We start from the raw sequence: 22,678 nt of genomic DNA, 5'->3' as shown, positions 1-22,678 counted from the left end.
AGGAGCCTACCATACAGGAATATATCCATGAAGAGAGATAGTTGAAGGGTCAGAGATCTAGAGAGAGAGAGAGATGGGCTATCTGCCCTGGGAGATCCACAACCTGAGTGAGGCGTTGACGTCCCAAGTCAGATAGTCTTCGGCTAGCCGAGAGATCCTTCCACGCTCGTGCAGCTGGGCATCCGCAGGAAAGGTCTGCTTTCAGATTTGACAGTTGGGCCTGTTATACCCAAATTTGAGGAACTAGGGTTCTACGATGACGCTGGCCCCTGGCCTTTTGGTGCAGGTGGTTTAACCACAAGTGTTTTGGACACCGGAAGGAAATGTTTTCAGTACATTATGTTCCGTACAGAACGTCTTGTACTTTTGAAAGAGAACATTTTGTACCTTTGAAAGAGTACATCTTGTACCTTTGAAAGAGAACATCTTGTACCTTTGAAAGAGAACATCTTGTACCTTTGAAAGAGAACATCTTGTACCTTTGAAAGAGAACATTTCCGGAACCTCTTTCTAAACACAATGGTTACATGTTGTACATTACTAAAAAAGGACATTTTTTCTGTCACGCGCATTTCTACATATTTGAAAGTGTGAATTTCCATGATAGATGCTGTTTATCGCTAGAAATTGCTGCTTATACTTGTGCAAGCTATGTTTCAAAATATAACGTTAGCAGAGGTTTCAGGAAGCTGTACCACGTGTACCAGGGTAAGTGTGTGTGTGTGTGTGGGTGTTGGTCTGGGAGCTGACAGTGAAGCTAAACACTCTTTTGAAGGCCTATTTTCATCTTGTTTATTTTGGTGCACAGAAACGTGTGTTTGTAAGCCTGCATGCATAGTGGGCCCTGGGGCCTTTATTTACTAATGAGGAAAGCTAGTTATTTTGGCATGTTTTCAGATTTTTATCATGCAGGGCCCACATCAGACCTTCATGTTACCAAGGCTGTCAGAACTTTCCTTTCTGGTGGTGTTAGATGGTAGAACGGGACCCTCCATCAATGGGTAGCCGTTGGGGTGCCGGGATATGCCATGCACCTCGAGGCTGGCACGGAGCGGCGACACCCCGGCTTTGTACCCTTGTCATGAAGGGCGAACCAGCTCCACAGGCCCAACAGAGCAGCAAAGAAGGATGAAAAAACCCAACATTGCGATGGTCCAGCCGCACAGCCCCTCATCGATGTTTGTCCTTCAAAGGCCCTTCACTCACTGAGGGACTTTTCTCCCCTGCCGAAAACGTAATATTAATTAACACGGAGGAAACCCGCTTTCAGCAACAAAGAACGGAAAAAAACATCAGTACCTCCCTGCTATGACGTCGGAGACATTTACACACTTCCTGAGAAATCGGGCGTGCAGTCGATTTGTGATTTACAACCTTATAACCGGCTGAGAGACACTGCCTCAGAGTGAGAACCCTAAGCTATTCTCCCCCCCCTCCTCCCCCAAGTAAAGTCAGACCGCCCAACACACACAGCGAGCTGCTCGTATTAAATACCTGACGGTGCTTCACGCACAGGGTGAGGTATAAAGGTATGTGCTTCAGAGGCAGGTGCGCGAGGCACACCCCCAAGCAGTGCTTCTCAAACAGACCCACTGAGGGGGTGCCTGAAATTAGAAAATCGACAATCGAGGCAGCGCCTATAGTCGGGGGCTGTGGCATGACTGGTGTGTGGTGAGCCTCACACTAATAAAGAGGGGGCGCAGCAAGAGGTGTTACTTGCTTAACCAGGGTGTGCTGAGCCTAGCACTGCACATGAGGTGCTGTGGGTTACTCTAGGCACACAGCTGGGGGAGGTGGAGGGGCGGGTTGTACTGGACCACAGTGAGACCCACATAGTAAAGGGAGCGGGGAGGGAAGCGCCCTGCTCAGGGGACGTAGCAAGATGGAGGTGGCTCAGGGGTGAGGTAGTACTGGACCACAGCGAGGCCTAGACTGTACAGGGAGGGGAGCAGCTTGCTCATGGCACGTGGCACGAGGGCTAAGCTGTGTCCCTGGTGTGAGTGAAGCACGCACTGCACGGCGAGTGGTACCATCTGCTCGCGGTGCGCGGCGCGTCTTTACTACTACGTGGTTGGTGTTGCACTGCAAGTGGAGATGGTGTGGGGGGTGGGGGAGGCTGGCTCGCGACGTCCGGAGTGATGAGTTCCTGTGTCCGAGCCCCACACAGCACAGAGAGGAGGTGGCTTGCGTGCAGCAAACAACACAAGGGGCGACCTGTTTCCCTGGGGTAGCACATCGTGGTGAGCCTTGCACTTTGCTGGTTGCACATAGCACGTGGAGGGAGGTGTTAGCCTGGCACGGAGCACGAGAACTGGGGCAGTACTGGGTACTGGTGAGCTCCACATCGCCCAGAAACTGAGCCTGCCTGTTCCTTGCGCACAGCACGAGAGGTAGGGGCACTGAGGCTAGCTGGCCCCACACTGCAGATGGGGGGAGGGGATGGTGTCTCCGTGGCACACAGAGCACGTGAAGTAGAAACACAGCTAGACACTTACTGCAGTCCGACCCCAGCACCCCCCATGGATTATCGTCAAAGGGTGGTGCATTTGCATAATTACCCCCCAAAGCCAGACCTATGCTTGGCAGGCTGGGTCCACCCTCTAGCTGCCGGAACGAAGCTGAGGAAGCACACCGAGAAAGCACAGGCGCTATGTGCAAAACGCAGCGCTTTGAACGGGCAGATTATCTCATGCACTGAGTGATTACCCGTCTTCAGTTTCAGCACTTCTTAGCAGGTGCGCATTACATTTAATGGGAGAGGTACTTACTCAGTGATACGTTCCTGCACTTATGGCCATTTCAAGCACTGGCAAAATAGAACCGACCTCGAATATTATGAATTATTCTCGGGTGCACCGCCGCTGCCTGTACAGGAATCCCACGGCCATGGCAGCCTCTTAAACTTGTCTGAGAACAGGAACCCGGCCTTATCGCCGGCCTTTCCCCGAGGGACGGGGGCTACACAGGAAAGGGATGTTAGCGTAAAGGGAAAAGACTGAAAACAAGAAGAAAAAAAAATGGCGGGCGCAAAGCTCTGAAATTGTCGGAATCGGGGGCTTGTTTTTTGCTGAGTGACGGATGACATCACAGATAGAAAGAACAGAAAAAACACGCCCCTGAATCCGAAAAAGACGGGGCTTAAAGGGAGTGACGCCCCTCTCCTCCAATGGTTGGCCAGCATTTACTAGGCCAGCCAATGGAGAAAAGGTGCGGGTTCCAAGCCCCCTCTAAGAATCATTAAATCTCGGGCTCCGCCCACTGCTATGCAGTGCCACGGTCCTCGACCTAAAAAACGATGTTTAAAAGTTGCTTTTGGCCAGCCCCAGCACACATGAAAAGCACGCGCTGACATGTTAGATTTGAAGTGCGGGCGACTCATTGAAAAAACAATAATAATGTTAAAAGTTAAAGCACGACATTGCAGAGATTTAAAAATAAAAAAAAAAGCAATACCATTTGTTAACCTGAATATGGCTAGCGATCTATAAAACATCCACTTCAAATGCAATGGTTCTCGCATTTACGAGAGTATAGCTCAAATTCTCGTGAATGCGAGACGTATGGCTTAACAAAGAAGCGGTCGCCATTGTCTTGGCTACTTGGAAAGTGAAGGCGGCATGGCGCGCTGGATGTAAGGAAAGCATGTTGTGCCTGCAGTAGTGCAAATCCCATTAAAGAAAATAGTGCTTACAGACTAAATAAGACATTCCGTGTAACAACAGAAGTAAAAGGGCCAGTGGCCATGGGAGGCTTCAAATGAGGACAAGCATCGACTAACAAGGCGATTAAGGAATCAAAAGCCAGCATTTACATAGGACAAGGATACAAGCCAATTCTCAAATCCATTCTCTAATACCGCATGCCTCGCAGAGCAGCGCATGAGCGTTGACTCTAGCTTGGCCTAAGAAGGGTACTATCAGGGAAATCAACAGAAAAGACTGACCCACCTGCAAATGAACCAGCCCACACACTGATCTGTCAGACCAGCCCATCGGGCATTGCCTAATTGCCCTATAGGCCATTTTGTCTCTGTCTGCCCAGGCGCTGCAACACAGGAGACTTGCTGGCTTGTTGAATTTCTTAATTTCCTTACTTTGGCCCTAATCAGTTACAGGGTGGTTTTCGTATCCTGGAGTTAGTCTCCCGCACGTCTGTGCTTCCGTTCTTCTGCAAGCACAACCTCCTGCTGTTCCCTGCCAGAAACAGGATGTCGTGAATGACTGAAGGGCTGACCTAGTCAGCTGCTTTTGTGCCATGGTACTCCATCTGTTACATTACACTCCCCCTTCCTTCAGAAAATGCCATCTCCCTTAGTAGTTTGTTATATTTCTTCAATCATTCTGGTTGGATTCTTGTGGCTTCATTTCGATTGGCATCTCATGGAGTTTCCTTTTGTATGCCCTGCTTCGTCTTCACTGTCTGAGCATGTGCTGCAGTGACGCATTCTTTTCCCTTGTAGTGCTGCTAATAATATGTTTTAAAGTGTGAGATGATCTGAGTTGTCTGCTTGTGTCCTGCTGCAATAGTTATGGTATCTTGCTTCACAGGTAGACTGAGCAGAGTGGCATCATATTCAGCATCCCCATTCCAGTGATGCTATTGCTTCATGAAGACCCACTCACCTTCTCAAACCTCTTGGCTTTGAGCATGTCTTCAGGAGTCCCTGTATAGTTTCAAAATTTCTTGTTCCTTTCGAAACTTGAGCTGCACTTCAGAGGCTCTCCTTGTCTTCTCGTGATTCAGCATGGTTTTTTAGCTGGGTGTTCTTGTCCTGCGGTCCCATGCAAACATGAGGGTCACCCGAACCATATTGCTGTGTGGCTTGTTTGTTTATGCTCTCTGGATAGTGCTCAGCAACTATTGTAGATATTGATTATTGCTTGTTGTATATTCTGTTTCAAAGTCTGCATGAATCGTTCTACCATTCTATTTGATTGGGGGCCACAGTGGTGTTGTCTTCCAATGTTGAAGTTCAGGTGATTTACAAAGATTGTTATTAGTGCCTGGTGACAGTAATGATGTGGAAGTGTTGCCCGTGGATGACAATGTGGTAGTGCTTACACACCAATACTACTGCCAAGCTCTAATTGTTTGGCCTGGGAGAAGGAATCCCCACATCTGACATACTGCACCTGGCTTGGGTACGATTTGTAGGCAGTCATACCCTTCACCGGTGCTGTGGTGGGATGGCTTCTAGGCTCACTAGACTGGCATCTTTCGTGATTTGATGCACAGTGTAAGGTCAAAGTAAGTCATGTTGGTTGTATGGATCACTCTGTCTTTGATCTCTTGAAATGCTTATTCACATGTTGCGTTTCACTCAAACCCACACCCTTGCTTGGTGAGCTCTTGCAGAGCTTTGCTGATGGTGCCATAGTCTTTGGTGTACCTTGTGCCATCGTTGGCTATTCCGAGAAGGGATCTAATGGTGCTGACATTCTTGGGAGCTGGGAAGTTACTGAGAGCCTAGATTTTATCTGGGTCTGGTTACATTCCTTTGTCTGAGAAGATGTGTTCATAGAATTTCAATTGTGTTTTGTGGAATTTGCACTTGGTTGCGTTGCAGGTTTAGGTTGGCTTTCCTTAGTGCCATGCACACTTGCTCTAGGGCGTGGTCATGTTTCTCCGGCGTGGTCTCACACAGTAGAATGTTGTTGCTGTAGTTCAGGACATTTACGACCGAGATGATGACACAGCGTCTGGCTCCCTAGAAAATTTCAGTTCACAATGGTAGCCCAAATCTGAAGCATTTGTAGTGAAATAGGCCAAGGCAAGCGATGAACGTTGTGATGTTCCTCAAGTCTTCATGAAGCTCCAGTTGATGATATCCCTTATTGAGGTCCAGTTTGGAGAAGATTTGCCCATGATTGAGGAGCATAAGCCCTCAGCTAGGTGGGGCCCAGGGTGTGGTTCTCACTGGATGGCAGGGTTGGGTATCCACACGTCGAGCAGAAGTATACCTATCCCTCTGTATCTCATATCAGGACTACTACTAGAGGGGATACCCATGGGCTTGGGCCTTGTGGTTGCACAGTGATATCTGCTGTGATTAGCTCTTGTAGATGAACTAGATTTTTCCTGTGGTGTTGGGCCATGGGCTTGGCAGGCTCATTTATTTGTAGTTTTACAGTAAAGTCTCTCATCTTTCCTAACCCGGTTAAGAGTTTTGAATGTTTGTGCTCAGTGGATGGAAGGACCTCCACCATATAGAGCATGGGTACTCATAGTACGGCCCGCGGGCCATCAGCGGCACCGCAAGCCTTCCCTGGCGGCCCGCGGACCTTGCAGACAATTTACCCGTGTTAAAAAAAAAAATCACAGTGTCTGCAAACACTAGGGGCCGAGACTCTGCTGCTCTGTGGGGGACCGGGAATTCCGTGATAGTCAGAGTGGAGCAGCAGGGGCAGGGGCGCTAAGAGGTGAAAGACAAAGGCCTCATTAACATACAAATGGTCTTTTAAAGACCTGTGAAGTGCTCGTGCAGCTGTGTGTGCCCTGAAGCTGTCTCAGCCCGGGCACAGACAGGCAGGGAGAGATGAAGAGGGTGACAGAGGGAGATAGAGGGAGGAAGACAGAGGGAGTGAGAGAAAGGGAGGGAGACAGAGGGAGAGCGAGGGAGGGAGGTAAAAGAAGGGAGATCGAGGAAGGGAGGGAAAGGGAGGCAGAGAGAGGGAGAGCGAGGGAGGTAGGGAAAGGGAGACAGACAGAGGGAGAGCGAGGGAGGGAGGGAAAGGGAGGCAGAGAGAGGGAGAGGGAGGGAAAAGAAGGCAGTTAGAGGGAGAGCGAGGGAGGGAGGGAAAGGGAGGCAGAGAGAGGGAGAGCGAGGGAGGGAAAGGGACGCAGACAGAGGGAGAGCGAGGGAAGAAAGGAAAGGAGGGAGGAAAAGGGAGGCAGACATAGGGAGAGCAAGGGAGGGAGGGAAAGGGAGGCCGAGAGAGGGAGAGGGAGAGCGAGGGAGGGAAAGGGAGACAGACAGGGAGAGCGAGGGAGGGAGGGAAAGGGAGGCAGAGAGAGGGAGAGCGAGGGAGGGAGGAAAAGGGAGGCAGAGAGAGGGAGAGCAAGGGAGGGAGGGAAAGGGAGGCAGAGAGAGAGAGGGAGGGAGAGAAAGGGAGGCAGACAGAGGGAGTGTGAGGGAGGGAGGGAAAGGGAGGCAGAGAGAGGGAGAGCGAGGGAGGGAGGGAGGGAAAGGGAGGCAGAGAGAAGGAGAGCGAGGGAGGAAGAGAAAGGGAGGCAGACAGAGGGAGAGCGAGGGAAGGAGGGAAAGGAGGGAGGAAAAGGGAGGCAGACAGAGGGAGAGCAAGGGAGTGAGGGAAAAGGAGGGAGAGCGTGGGAAGGAGGGAAAGGGAGGCAGTGAGAGGGAGAGTGAGGGAGGGAGGGAAAGGGACGCAGACAGATGGAGAGCGAGGGAGGGAGGGAAAGGGATGCAGACAGAGGGAGCGCGAGGGAGGGATTGAAAGGGAGGCAGACAGAGGGAGAGCGAGGGAGGGAGGGAAAAGGAGGGAGAGGGAGGTAGGGAAAGGGAGGCAGAGAGAGGGCGAGGGAGGGAGGGAAAGGGAGGCAGAGAGAGGGTGAGGGAGGGAGGGAGGGAGGGAAAGGGACGCAGGCAGAGGAAGAGCGAGGGAGGGAGGGAAAGGGAGGCAGAGAGAGGGAGAGCGAGGGAGGGAGAGAAAGGGAGGCAGACAGAGGGAGAGCGAGGGAGGGCAGGAAAGGGAGACAGAGAGAGCGAGACAGAGGGAGAGAGACAGAGAAAGGGAGAGGGAGGGAGACAGACCGGGAGGGAGACAGACGGAGGGAGGGAGACAGACGGAGGGAGGGAGACAGACGGAGGGAGGGAGACAGATAGAGGGAGGGAGACAGACAGAGGGAGGGAGACAGACGGAGGGAGGGAGGGAGATGGAGGGAGGGAGGGAGGGAGGGAGACAGAGGGAGGGAGACAGACGGAGGGAGGGAGACAGACAGAAGGAGAGCGAGGGAAGGAAGGAAAGGAGGGAGGAAAAGGGAGGCAGACAGAGGGAGAGTGAGGGAGGGAGAGAAAGGGAGGCAGACAGAGGGAGAGCGAGGGAGGGAGGGAAAGGGAGGCAGACAGATGGAGAGCGAGGGAAGGAAGGAAAGGAGGGAGGAAAAGGAAGGCAGACAGAGGGAGAGCGAGGGAGGGCGGGAAAGGGAGACAGAGAGAGGGAGACAGAGAGAGAGAGACAAAGAAAGGGAGAGGGAGGGAGACAGACCGGGAGGGAGACAGACGGAGGGAGGGAGACAGATGGAGGGAGGGAGACAGACGGAGGGAGGGAGACAGACAAAGGGAGGGAGACAGACGGAGGGAGGGAGACAGACGGAGGGAGGGAGGGAGATGGAGGGAGGGAGGGAGACAGAGGGAGGGAGACAGACGTAGGGAGGGAGACAGACAGAGGGAGGGAGACAGACAGAGGGAGACAAACAGAGGTAGGGAGACAGACAGAGGGAGAGCGAGGGAAGGAAGGAAAGGAGGGAGGAAAATGGAGGCAGACAGAGGGAGAGCAAGGGAGGGAGGGAAAGGGAGGCAGAGAGAGGGAGAGCGATGGAGGGAGGGAAAGGGAGGCAGAGAGAGGGAGACCGAGGGAGGGAGGGAAAGGGAGACAGACAGAGAGGAGCGTGAGGGAGGGAGGGAAAGGGAGGCAGAGAGGGGGCGAGGGAGGGAGGGAGGGAAAGGGACGCAGGCAGAGGGAGAGCGAGGGAGGTAGGGAAAGGAAGGCAGAGAGAGGGAGAGTGATTGAGGGATAGAAAGAGAGGCATACAGAGGGAGAGCGAGGGAGGGAGGGAAAGGGAGGCAGACAGCGGGAGAGCGAGGGAAGGAAGGAAAGGAGGGTGGAAAAGGGAGGCAGACAGAGGGAGAGCGAGGGAGGGCGGGAAAGGGAGACAGAGAGAGGGAGTCAGAGAGAGAGAGACAGAGAAAGGGAGAGGCAGGGAGACAGACCGGGAGGGAGACAGATGGAGGGAGGGAGACAGACGGAGGGAGGGAGACAGACGGAGGGAGGGAAACAGACGGAGGGAGGGAGACAGACAGAGGGAGGGAGACAGACGGAGGGAGGGAGACAGAGAGAGGGAGGGAGACAGACAGAGGGAGGAAGACAGAGGGAGACAAACAGAGGTAGGGAGACAGACAGGTGGAGACAGAGAGAGGGCGACAGACAGAGGGAGGAGGGAGGCAGAGGGAGACAGAGAGAGGGCGACAGCCAGAGGGAGAAGGGAGGTAGAGGGAGAAGGGATAGAGAGGAAGGGAGACAAAGAGAGGGAGACAAAGAGAGGGAGACAGACAGAGGGAGACAAATGGAGGGAGAGGGAGGAAGACAGAGAAAGGGAGAGGGAGGGGGACAAGAAGAGGGGGGAGACAGAGAAAGGGAGAGGGAGGGAGACAGAGAAAGGGAGAGGGAGGAAGACCGAGAAAGGGAGAGGGAGGGAGACAGAGGGTGACAGAGGGAGGGAGGAGGGTGACAGACAGAAGGAGGGAGGAGGGAGGGAGGAGGGTGACAGAGGGAGGGAGGAAGGAGGGAGGAGGGAGGGAGGAGGGAGGGAGGAGGGTGACAGAGGGAGGGAGGAGGGTGACAGAGGGAGGGAGGAGGGTGACAGACAGAGGGAGGGAGGAGGGAGGTTGAGGGTGACAGACAGAGGGAGGGAGGAGAGCGACAGAGTGAGGAGGATGACAGAGTGAGGAGGACGACAGAGTGAGGAGGGCGACAGAGTGAGTAGGGCGACAGAGTGAGGAGGGTGACAGAGTGAGAAGGGCGACAGAGTGGGAGAGGGAAGGAGAGAGAGGGAGACAGAGAGGGAAGGAGAGAGAGGAAGACAGAGAGGGAAGGAGAGAGAGGGAGACAGAGGGAGAGGGAAGGAGAGAGAGGGAGACAGAGAGGGAGAGAGGGAGTGAGACATTCAGAGTGAGTGAGACAGAGGGAGTTAGGGAGAGAGAGAGAGGGAGAGAGAGGGAGTGAGAGGGAGTGAGACAGAGGAAGAAATAGGAAGAGAGGGAGGGAGAGAGGGAGAGAGAGGGTGAGAGAGGGAGAGAGAGGGAGAGAGAGGGAGAGAGAGGGAGAGAGAGAGATGTGTGTATGCGGGGTCTGGTGGCTCAGTGGACGAAGGCGTCCGCTGCAGGGAACTTTATTCAACCTCATGTCACAGTTTTTGTTGTTGTTACTCTAGCCCCGCCCCCTCCTCCACTGACCCCGCCCCCACCGGTGCAGCCCTCAGACACAAACAACACTGTAAATTTGGCCCCGAGAGCAAGTTTGTGAGTACCCATGATATAGACGATGGCTAAGAATTTTTGTTGTTGTGCTGTGGGCAGACTTGAGAAGGTAATGAGGGGAAATCGGTCAATCAGTTACATGGATCTCAGTCTCAGGGCTGCAGTCTTTGTAGGTGAGATTTATTGTGAACTTGAAGAGACATGGAATTGGTTTCTTAGCCATCCAGGTGTAGACCTGCCTATTGGTTCTCGATAGTCTGGGCTTGAGGTTCATTTTTGTTGCATTCTGTGATGCAGATATAGTTTTGTCACGCACCACAATTTAGTGCAAAACAGGCAAAATGGTCTCACATCAGAAGATTTAATTGTGGATATTGCTTTCTTGCTGTGTTGTTATGAGCAATCATTAACAGATATTTGTCACTTCCTTGAGTGTAGGATAGCCGGGAGATGCTGGTGGAACATCTGGATAATAACATGTCGTGGTGTTTGAGGTATAATGGGGCATTGATGAACTGCTCCTTTTGTCCCTTATAGGTTTTGCATGGTGACTATTTGAGAGTTCCTTTAGTTCTGCCAGCACCTAGTCTCTTTGCACACTTTCCCATAGTTTTGTCGATTAGCGCTGTAGACTGCTAGTGGACAGCCAGTCCACTTGCAGTCTATGGCACTGATTTGAGTGCCACAATGGGGTGGATGGACCCCTTACTTTGAAATACAACTATAGAATATATGTTGGCTCTCTGGATATCTTAACGTATAACATTTATGAATGTCTATGGACTGCATCAAGTCTGCATCATCTGTCTTCTTTTGGGGGTCAGTGATTTGCTGATTCGCATTCTTCATTTACTTGGGACCAAGAATTATGTTGCGTTTCTGAATTTTAACCGATGATATTACTTTTTAACATAACTTGCCCTGAAGAAGTTCATTGCTATGGATGAAATGTGTTAACTGTTTCTGCTGTAAATTTGGCAACGGCTTTTAGAAGAATGTGAAAAGAATAAAGAGGAATTGAACATACTTTGGATTTCCTTCTTGACATTTTTTTACACTGTTATTATTTGTGGAGCACCTTTATTTTGTTTAAATTTGAATGGTCCTGTTTCTAGGGCTGCATCTTGGCAGCAGGTTCTGAAATTGTGTGCACACATTTGATTGAATCACTGTATTACTAATTGCTTAGGGACATAGGATAGGTGCGGCGACTTGCGTTCTGCTGCCGCTTTTTGGCTTTAGTCAACTAAATGCCCTCCCTTTTTCTGAGAAACCAGGTTGAATGTGTAGTGTTCGTGGTCCACGTAATTTTTTGCTAAACATTTTGTATCAAGGGATTTCCATAATTTTTGATAGATGGATGATTGGACCGTGACCAGCTCATTGATGATTTGGCATACTTTAGAATGTATCTTTCATCTTTTTCTCCCATTGCTTCAATTAAGTTGTCGAATTCCTCCAACCATTCTAACAATCTGGGTCTCATGTTGTTGCCTGAGGTCAAGATAAAGTGGGGTGGAGAAATGACGCTGATCCTTCTCCTGGTTTCGTTTCAGGGACTTGATTGTTATTGTTTTTACCTCTGTCTTGTGTATGTGTTTTCCTTCCCCCTTTGTGAGGTTGTTGTGGGTATACTATCCCCCTTCACTGTAGTATTTGGCTTTTCTTTACCGTACCCTGCTCTAAAATTTCTGCTTTTCTGTTTTAAATGAGGTCGCTTGACCTCAGTATGGCAGCCCTGTAGTTTGATAAGGGCTGCATGACTCTGGAATTGTTTTCTTTGTTTGGATGAGGTTGCCTGGGCTCAGCATGATGACGTCTCTCTTTTCAGTTAGCCATGTGACATTGATATGGTGTTTCACTGTTTTGAATGAGGCTCCATGTGCTTAAAATGGCAGTGCCTTTTTGGTCATTCACTTTAGAGGTAGCACGCTGGCTGGAGAGCATTTTCTTTTGTTGTGCAAACCATGTGCTTTTCTCATTTTGATCTCTCACTTGCTTTCTTCTCTAGTGAGTTCAGTCTACTGAAACACCTGCTAGTTTGTTGAAATTCTAAATTTCTTTACTTCAACCCTATTCTGTTACAGGGTGGTCTACGTATGCCAGAGTTAATCCTTCCTCCTGCATCCAGAACCTCTGGCTTTTAGCTGCGGGAAACAGGATGTTTTGAATGGCTGCAGTGCTGACCTCGTAAGTCGTCTTCGTTCTGCGGTGTTCCATCCGTTACATAGCACCTCTCTCATTTGGAGGGACTTGCTGTCCTTCAAGTCATCTTAACCCTCCTAACTAGCAAAAAGCCTCACATAGACTTCAGTAGGATTACACTCCCTTGAAACTCCCTCACCTTTCAAAAGATGTTTTCATCTCTGTGGGTTTCATGGATTTACCCTTAAAAAGCACTTGATTTCGCAGACTATCTTAGGTTAAAGGTGTGAACAAAATGCATGTGGATTGTTTTCTCATCCTGTTGCTGGTTGCCTCCAAGTTTTCCAAACAAACCTGCTAGTTACTGTGAAAACCCAGTGAATCCAGAGATCTTAAGTTTCACAATTCCAAGCATAAGTAGGAAACTCTATTGAGGATTTCTGTTTGCATTCTGGTACTTGGAGTCCTACTTTTATAAAGGGATAAAAAGCATTTAATGTACCAGAATGTGAGAATAATACAGTGCATGGATAAACTTCTCACACTTGGATTTGGGTATTTTGAGAGGTCCTCCAAGGAGCCAGTAAAATGGTTGCTCCCTCCCTTAGGGCTGATTGCGTTCACAAGGGTACTCTCACATTGCAGCAGCTGTGAGGCAGCACTCTCACACTGCAACAGCGGTCCAGATACACGTTCCAGAGAAGGACCAAAACAATATGATCTCTAAACGTGTGGTGTATTGTTTTTATGAGTTGCAGATTTTTGACAGCTGTCAAACACACCTATTGTCTATGAGATGCTTAGAGCCTAAGTCAAATGTCGGTCGGAAAGCCTGACCGCTTGTCAGAGGCTTTCTGACTGACATTGTAGGTTTAAAGCCTGACCGCCTTTTTACGATGATATTGGTGAGAGTTTAAACCAGCTGGGGAATCCATTACCGTTCCGACTGGCTCAAGGAGAACTTCGCCCAGTCGGTAAGGCCTCACAATTCCTTAAGGACAGTGTTTTTGCTGTCGTGATTATGATGTTGGTTTCCAAAAGCCAATCCATGTCGGCCTTTCTGATATGGATGGGCAGTTGGAAACTGACTTTAAGGGCCCCTACCAGGGCCCCATTCCCCCCTGGCTCTCCGCATTTGGCATTGGGGGGCCAACATCTCTGCACGGTGTGGCAGGCATCCTGAGGTGCCTGCCATACCGTGGAGGGTTATTTGGAAACATCACATTTTCTATGGGAACTTAGGCTCCAGGCGTTTTCCATCCGCCGCACACGCTCCCATAGAAAAATTGATGTTTCTACCACTCTGTGTGCGGTTGCATCCAAATGATGCGGTTGGATCCGCCGACCTGATTTCAGTCAGTTCCCATTCCGCAACGGTTTCAAGAAGAAGTGAGTCTGCCCAACATTGTAATCAGGGCCTGTATTTGGGCTTTGGGGCCCCTTACACCCACTGGCTTTTTTTGACTAAGCTGTTTTTAGCCATTGACTTGCGACTCTGTCACTCATAGCTTGGCTCGGAGTAGAGATATATCTCTCTCACCTGATGCTATGGTGTAGCTTTTCACCTCCTATAGAGCACTTGCACTGAAGTGCTAGAGGGACTGTTGTACAGCTCAAAGGCAATGATAATTACACTTGAAATAGTTTGTGTCACACACATGTTCCCATCCTGTTTTTGGTTGCCTCGAAGTTTTCCAAACAAACCCCACTAGTTACTGTGAAAATACACTGAACCCAGAGATCTCAAGGTTCACAATTCCATGCATTAGTAAAAAAACTCTGTTGAGATTTTCTGTTTGCATTCTGGTACTTGGAGTCCTAATTTTATAAAGGCATAAAAAGCATTTCAAGTACCAAAAAGTGAGAAGAACACTCAGGCCTGGATAAACTTCTCACACTTGGATTTGGGTATTTTGAGGGGTCTGCCAAGGAACCAATACAATGGTGGCCCCCTAGTTTAGGGTTGATCGAGTCCCCAGGGGCACCCCCACATTGCGGCAGCTGTCAGACTGTACCCTCACATTGCAGCAGCGGTCCAGATGCACTACCCAGAGAAGGACTAGAACAAATTAATTGTTAACATGTGTGGTGTATTCTATTTATGAGTTGTAAACTTTTGACATCTGTCAAACATGCCTGTTGTTTATTAGATACTTAGTTTGGGCTTTGGGGCCCACGTTTCAGCCACAGGCTCTTGTTGGCAAAGATGTTTTAGCTATTGGCTTGATACTTTGTCACTCACACCTTGGCTCGGTGTAGAGAGATATCACTCTCACCTGATGCTATGGTGTAGCTTTTCACCTCCTATGGAGCACTTGCACTGAAGTGCTAGAGGGACTGTTTTACAGCTCAAAGGCAATAATAATTACACTTGAAATTGTTTCTGTCATGCACATTTTCCTTAGAGAAAACCTTTTGTTAATTTATCAGAGATTTTAATTTAATGTTTTAGTCAGGACTGTTGTGCGAGCCTTACTTTAAAGTGGCAGCCTGTTGTGTTGTTCTGCAAAACAAATCCCCAAGATGGCAACCCCCTAAAGTGTCGTGAGACCAATAACCGTATCGATCTTCCTTCTGCAGGGCGAATGATACCATATCTATATTCAACAATGGGATCATTCTACTACAGTCCTCGAATGAAAACCGGACTCTAATTGAGAATATCTTCCCTACTCTTAAAATGAGGGTTCACAACAAGCTCAATCTCTCCACTCAAAACCACCCTAAAGCTCTTTATGAAACACTATCCCCCCTTTCAACCCATATGGCTACCCCAATTTCAATCAGCCCACTTCCAGCCACAAGCGATTACCTCTCGACTAATACCACCACTCCCACTCCAGAACCATCCTCTCAGTCAGAACTTGAGAATAGTCCATCATTTTTATCGCCCCTCTCCCAAAAACCAGAACTAGTACAGATCCCGACTTCATCGAACATCTACCTCCCCAAACACCCCTTCTGACCTCCTCAGGGTGTCCCAGCGAGTGCTGTCCAAGCAATCCCACAACTCTCCTATACACATGTTACAACAAGGCCCACAAACCTATACTCCAGCACCATTCCAATCTTAGGTCACCCAGATCTACTGACCATATCCCCACCACTTCTTCTACACCTCCACCCTCATATCAAATTATCCCCATGTATATCCTCAACAAAATTGTCCAGATGCACATGCAAGCCAGGCCCCCATTGAAGATTACTACCCCCAGTATGGTGCAGCTTATTTTTTCCCTCCATCTCCTGACCTCCAAACCCAACCCACTACTACCAGTAAATACGATTATTGGGAAATGCGATTCAACAAGATCGATCGTAGCCTACGCCATCTAAAGGATGATCTCCAGAGACTCACGTCCATTACATCAGATCTACAACTCTCACAAGGCTCAAATAGTACCACGGTATCCAGAACTGATCCCGATACAGATATGCCCACACTCCATGTTCCACACTTATCCAAGCTTGGTTCGGAGTCTATACCATTCCCCAGTGACCTTTCTCGTCCTAAGAGATTGAATCATGATCTATCGAACAGTGAGATCCATGAACTCCTCCACTCTTACTGGACCGAAAATAATATTAACAAGATTGAAAAAAATCTAATCCAAGCAAACCCATTCAGAGAACCGAGCTACAATCACAAAGTAGTACTCAATAACAACCTCAAGCATGTCAGTATATCACAAACGACCTCTCACCATTCTAATAATCAGTTGAAATGCATGCTCCTTAATTGCAGATCAGCAAACAAACATGCAGCGGATATTTATGACCTTATCCTCTCATGTAAGTTTGATATAGTTATTCTCACAGGAACATGTGTAAACAGACCTCTCATCCCATCATAGACCTACTAGTCCCCCCTAGTCACAAAATCTTTCGACTAAATAGACCAGAGAAAACAGGTGGGGGGATAGCATGCATCTACTGCAACTCTCTCTCAGTAGCTCAATCGGAAACAAACACTTTAACTACATACGAATATCTTAGCATCAAAGTAGCTTGCAACAATACATCCATTTATAATATTCACACCTTCTAATACCCTTGGGCGATAACTCACTGTTCATCGAACAAATCTTGGAAATCATTACAATGAATGATAATCTTCAAGGGCCCCAGATCTTCCTAGGTGACATTAACCTACACTGGAACAATCTGAATGACCAGTCAGTAAATAGCCCATGAGTTGTCCCAAATTTGTGACAGGCCAACTCACATCAAGGGTGAGATTTTGGACCTTATAATCTCAAAGACAGACAACATCTCCTGGGAGTCCATTAGTCCCTGTGACTGGACAGACCATTATCGCAACCGAAGAAAATAAAACATTGGAAAAGGAATCTTCATAATATAAACCACAATGAACTAACTACCCTTTGCAATATTACCTTGATTCCACAGACCAACATAGATGATGTCAAGGACCTCACAGATTTCTAAAATACTTCCATATTGAAAGTCATGGACTCGGTTGCTCCCCTCCAACTAAAAAACATGTCCAATAAAAAATCAAAGCCCTGGTTCGATGACAACTTGAACACCGAAAGACGCAACCTACGAATAGAAGAAAGAGCCTGGAGACATTCCTCATCCTTGGATCTTCTAAAATGCTTAAGAACATCCCGTAATACATACAACAGAAGAATAAGACACATGAAAGCTAATTTCTTTAGAGCACAGCTTGACCAAGCCAGAAATATGCCCCAAAAATCATTTGAAATAGTCAAGCAGCAATCACTTAATGCATCCAACCCATTAGACCCCGAATCCAATACCCTCCCAAACTGTGAAGAACTGACCGTCTTCTTCATGGAAAAACGACAAAGAGAAAGAATGAACTACAACTAGCGAAAGAACTTCTATCCACTGCCTTATCTAGCTTCTCTTACTCCACCCAGTACAGTGAAGGGAGCATTCCATCCAGGCACCCCTCCAAAAACAATGCCTCCTGGGACATCTTCTCAACAATCAGCGAAAGAGACATCTACAACATTCTTTCATCACTAAACCCATCTAATCACTTTGCTGACCAGCTTCCCCCGGCTATATTAAATGAGATCAAAACATCCATTCTCCCCCTATGGACTAAGATTGTAAACGCCTCACTACATCGAGGTATTATCCCTGATTGCCTAAAAGTAGGACAAGTAACCCCCACTTTAAAAAAAAAGACAACGCAAACTGCTCTGATCCTAATAACTTCAGACCCATCTCTAAGATTTCTACTCTTGCAAAGCTCTTGGAAAAATGTGTCCTGATCCAACTCTGTGATCACATAGACAACTATCAACTCCTTGACCAACACCAAACAGGCTTCCGTCAAGGTCACAGCACTGAATCTGCAATTACTCATGTCGTCGATGACATACTAAAAACGCTGGATTGAAATTAATCATGCCTTCTCATACTACTTGATCTATCTGCCGACTTTGACACGGTCAAACATGATGGTCTACTGAAACTACTAGAACAAAGGATGGGCCTATCAGGGGTTGTATTGCAATGGTTTTTCTCATTCCTCCTAAACAGATCCCAGAGAGTAAAAATTAACCAATCTCTGTCTAAGCCCCATGCGATCACTCTGGGTGTTCCACAGGGATCTTCCCTCTCCCCCATTCTTTCCAATCTATTCCTGGAACCACTAGCAAATCATTTAAAATCCTCTGACATCCATTATCATATATATGCTGATGACACTCAGATGTATCTCAAAATTGCCTCCCCAGAAAACATCATATCCCTCAATCTCATCCTGTAAAACACACATTTCTGGCACACGGATAATCATCTCAAACATAAAGCTGCCAAAACAGAATTACTTCTCATCTCACTGCCGAATAACACCCCGAAGATTGAGCCTTGGCTGGAACATCTTTCAGCCCTTAACTGCTCCCCTCACATTATAGACTCTGCTAGATCCTTGGGTATTTATTACACTAGACAAACATCTGAATATGCAGGAACACATTAATGCTGCCGCTAAAGGAGCCAATTACCAACTGAGCATTCTGCGGAAACTTAAACCCTACCTTCCACATGAAGACCTAAAACATGCGGTCCAAGCTCTTGTATTGCCCAGACTGGACTATGGTAGTGCTACATTATGTGGCCTACCTCGATACAAGTTGGCCCCTTTAAGAGCCTCCCTCAATGCGACAGCCAGACTTGTCTCCAGAACAAAAAGAAATACACACATCTCCCTGGTCCTAAAATCCCTGAACAGGCTACCATAGCAAGCAAAAATCAAAAATAAAAATTGCCTACTTGACACATAAAGCGCTACATTTCAATACCTCCAGATATCTGGCTCAAATGCTAGAAAAATCAGGGGGCTGCAGACCCTTGCGAAGTTCGCACACCCTGCTCCTAAAACCCCAACGACCCCAAGAAAAGAAAACAGGCAGCAGAGCTTTCTCGGTTGTCGCTCCAACGATCTGGAACTCTCTACCTCGGGATGTTTGCCTAATCTCCTCTACTGCCGCTTTAAAAAAAGAAGCAAAACCTTTTTTGATGACTAAGGGGCCCATTATGATGTTGGGCGGATTGCCCCCGCCAGGCTGGCGATAGCCACCACCAGCCTGGCGGGGGCAATCCGCCCGACATCCACACTCGTTTCCCCCCCCACCATATTAGTATGGCGCTCTTTCCGTCCGCCGCTTTTCCGCCCCGGTCGCCTTCCGGCCGCGGTGGAAAAGGAATAAAATGTTTGCGGTGTCTATCAGACACCGCCAGCCATATTATGATGGGCATTTTTCAATGTCTTTCCGTGGCGGCAATGCCACCACGGAAAGGCATGCGGAGTCCCCCTGCGGGGGCCCGTTGCGGGCCCCCAGGGACTCCGGGGGGTGGGGGGTGCACATGGTGGGTACCTATGGTACCCCCCTGCATTTCAATGCACAACATGACAGGCACCTCGCAGTGCCTGTCTTGTTGTGCATTGAAATGCACAACGTGCATATTTAGCATTACGGCGGGCGGTGTTTTCAGCACCGCCCGCGGCAATGCTAAAAATGCGGGAAGCGCCCGCCACTGTGGTGGGCGCATCCTAATCTGTAGGACGGGACACCTGCCCTTATGGCGGATGGTCCCATGCACCGGAAGGATGACGGGCAGACTTTGTCTGCCCGTCATCCTAATGGACCCCTAAGTTTTTACCCTAAGACAATTGATCTGTGCCTATGGAAATGTAACCATATTAACTTCACACTAACCGCTCGCACCCACGGCGCCAAGCAGCATGGAATAAAAGATCTCTGCCAAAGAGCTCCTCATAGGGAGCCTGTCAGGTATTGCAGCGCCAAGAAGCAAGCCCTATTATTAAGCATGACACACAGCTCGTTGGGTGTGTGAGGGCCCTAATTCCAAGAGGAGGAATCCCTCTTTCCTCCCACCATTAAATGAGGACATTCTCTCACTTAGCTGACCTTGCTCCCCTTCGCCTGTTAGGAACTGAATACCTATCTTGTTTGATTTCACGTTGGCGTGTATGATGGACCTCGATATAGCCCACAGTCCCCCTTTTTTGGTTAAATACTCTTACATTAGCACATTTCAGATTTTTTCCCGTTACCTTGAAAATTGGGTCAGAAGTTGAAAGCGTATTCTATCTTCCAGTTCTTGTATTGGTATACAGAGAAATTGATAGGCATAGGCGTATGTATGGGGCTAATGTAAAGAGTACACATATATACATTTTCGTCCCAAAAAGTATGTTCATGGGATAGAAACCAAAACTCAAAGCAGTGAGATTTTGCAGATGAGCAGATTTCTCATGCGTAATGTGCCAGAAGACCTTGAAACTAAGCTACTTGATGGAAGCATCATCTGCTGAGCTAACAGGATTCTGAAACCTCTTGTTGAATGCCAGGAGAGAAAATGAGGTTGTGCATGCCCAAAGCTAGAAGATCTAAGCTGTGGCATCAAAATTAATGTTAAATAACGAACAATTTGACAGATGGTATGTGGTAGAATTCTCAAGTTTGCTAATCCGGTTAGTGCCGTACACTTGAAGGCTAGTTCTTTGTTGGATCTCTATTTGTATCTGTTGAGACTACAGGCATTACGAGATTCCAGGTGCAATGAGCCTGAATCACTGACATAATATCGATAACACAAATATCGATGTAGCAAAATATCGAGTTAAAAATATAGAATACAAAAATATCGAACTCCTATCTCCAAACAGGTAAGTGCAAAAATATCGAATCAAAAATATCGAATCACAAATATCGTTGTAAAAAATATAGTCAAAATATCGAATTTTGTAAATGTCTTAAAAGTAATTAAAAATAATAAAATATTAAATATAATTAACTTCAACATACTTAAAATACTTAAATAACCTTAAAATTAATAAATAATTAATTTCAGTTAAAAATAAATAAACATACAATTTAATTTTTAAATACATACATATATATAAACATATTATTAATAAACAATATACAATATTTTTACCGTAGGTTAGCGGGACAGTAAAATGTACTATTACCACTCCACTGCGTGCAACAGTAGAGAAACCGTTGGATAGCGTAGGGGTAAAAATTACTATTCCCACTCCAGTGAGTGCAACAGTAGGGAAAGCGTTGGATAGTAGGAGGGTAAAAATTACTATTCCCACTCCAGAGAGTGCAACAGTAGGGAAAGCGTTGGGTAGCGTAGGGGTAAAAATTACTATTTACACTCCAGGGAGTGCAACAGTAGGGAAAGCGTTGGATAGTGGAGGGGTAAAAATTACTATTCCCACTCCAGGGAGTGCAACAGTAGGGTAAGCGTTGGATAGCGTAGGTGTAAAAATTACTATTCCCACTCCAGTGAGTGCAACAGTAGGGAAAGCGTTGGATAGCGGGAAGGTAAAAATTACTATTCCCACTTCAAAGAGTGAAACACTAGGAAAAGCGTTGGATAGCGTAGGGATAAAAATTACTATTCCCACTCCAATGAGTGCAACAGTAGGGAAAGCGTTGGATAGCGGGAGGGTAAAAATTACTATTCCCACTCCAGACTGTGCAACAGTAGGGAAAGCGTTGGATAGCGTAGGGGTAAAAATGACTATTCCCACCAGGGGCGGTGGGTGACATTTGAAAGTGGTGGGGCGCAAAGTGATTTGCATACAGCACCGTAGCGAGCGCAGCGAGCGAGCCCGAACCCCAAAAGGGGGGTTTGGGGGATAACCCCCCCCCCCCCCCCCAAGAACATTTTGAAAAAAAAGAAAAATCGTGCATTTTCAAGCAAATTTGAGAAAGCAGGAAGGTTGATGAAGCAATTGTGAAAGTGCAGTTATTACATTAATAGATGGCATAACATAGGTAGCTGCTTATTCAGTATAACCACAGAGCTTCATACATTCCGTCCTATTACGCTCAGGTGCTGAATTCAGACTATAAGACTTTCATGGAAAGCTCAGCTCTAAGAGTAGAAGAAGTTGCACAGCAGTTGGGAAACAGCCTTCACAAAGCATTGGGAACCACAGCCCACACAGCTCTCACAGCCCACACAGCTCTCACAGCCCACACAGCTCTCACAGCCCACACAGCTCTCACAGCCCACACAACTCTCTCAGCCCACACACCTCTCTCAGCCCACACAGCTCTCTCAGCCCACACAGCTCTCTCAGCCCACAGAGCTCTCTCAGCCCACACAGCTCTCTCAGCCCACACAGCTCTCTCAGCCCACACAGCTCTCACAACCCACACAGCTCTCACAGCCCTCACAGCTCTCACAGCCCTCACAGCCCACACAGCCCACACAGCTCTCTCAGCCCACACAGCTCTCTCAGCCCACACAGCTCTCACAGCCCACACAGCTCTCACAGCCCACACAGCTCTCTCAGCCCACACAGCTCTCACAGCCCACACAGCTCTCACAGCCCACACAGCCCACACAGCTCTCACAGCCCACACTGCTCTCACAGCCCACGCAGCTCTCACAGCCCACACAGCTCTCACAGCCCACACTGCTCTCACAGCCCACACTGCTCTCACAGCCCACACAGCCCACACACTCCTCACAGCCCACACAACCCTCACAGCCCACACAACCTCACAGCTCACACAACCCTCACAGCTCTCACAGCCCACACTGCTCTCACAGCCCACACAGCTCTCACAGCCCACACAGCCCACACAGCCCTCACAGCCCACACAGCCCTCACAGCCCACACTGCCCTCACAGCTCTCACAGCTCTCACAGCCCACACTGCTCTCTCAGCCCACACAGCTCTCAGCTCACACAGCTCTCAGCTCACACAGCTCACAGCCCACATAGCCCTCACAGCCCTCACAGCCCACACTGCTCTCACAGCCCACA

At 48.4% G+C, this 22,678-nt stretch overlaps 1 protein-coding gene across 5 annotated transcripts in view; it reads left to right on the top strand.

Moving 5' to 3' along the window:
* LOC147659476 (uncharacterized) overlaps positions 1-22,678 on the top strand; it is a 203,716-nt gene that overhangs the window by 25,511 nt on the left and 155,527 nt on the right. The window contains exon 2 of one of the 5 annotated variants that reach the window (XM_086951726.1): positions 12,304-12,406. The exons of the other annotated variants lie outside the window; for them this stretch is intronic. The gene's annotated coding sequence lies outside the window, so the exon portion shown is untranslated. The remainder of the gene's footprint in view (positions 1-12,303; positions 12,407-22,678) is intronic. 5 annotated transcript variants of the gene reach the window in all.

The sequence above is a fragment of the Lissotriton vulgaris genome, unplaced genomic scaffold (assembly GCF_964263255.1).
Source record: "Lissotriton vulgaris unplaced genomic scaffold, aLisVul1.2 SCAFFOLD_1201, whole genome shotgun sequence".
Taxonomy (NCBI): Eukaryota; Metazoa; Chordata; class Amphibia; order Caudata; family Salamandridae; genus Lissotriton; species Lissotriton vulgaris.
Note: the sequence above shows the minus strand (reverse complement) of the source record. Positions and strands in the feature narration are given on the sequence as shown.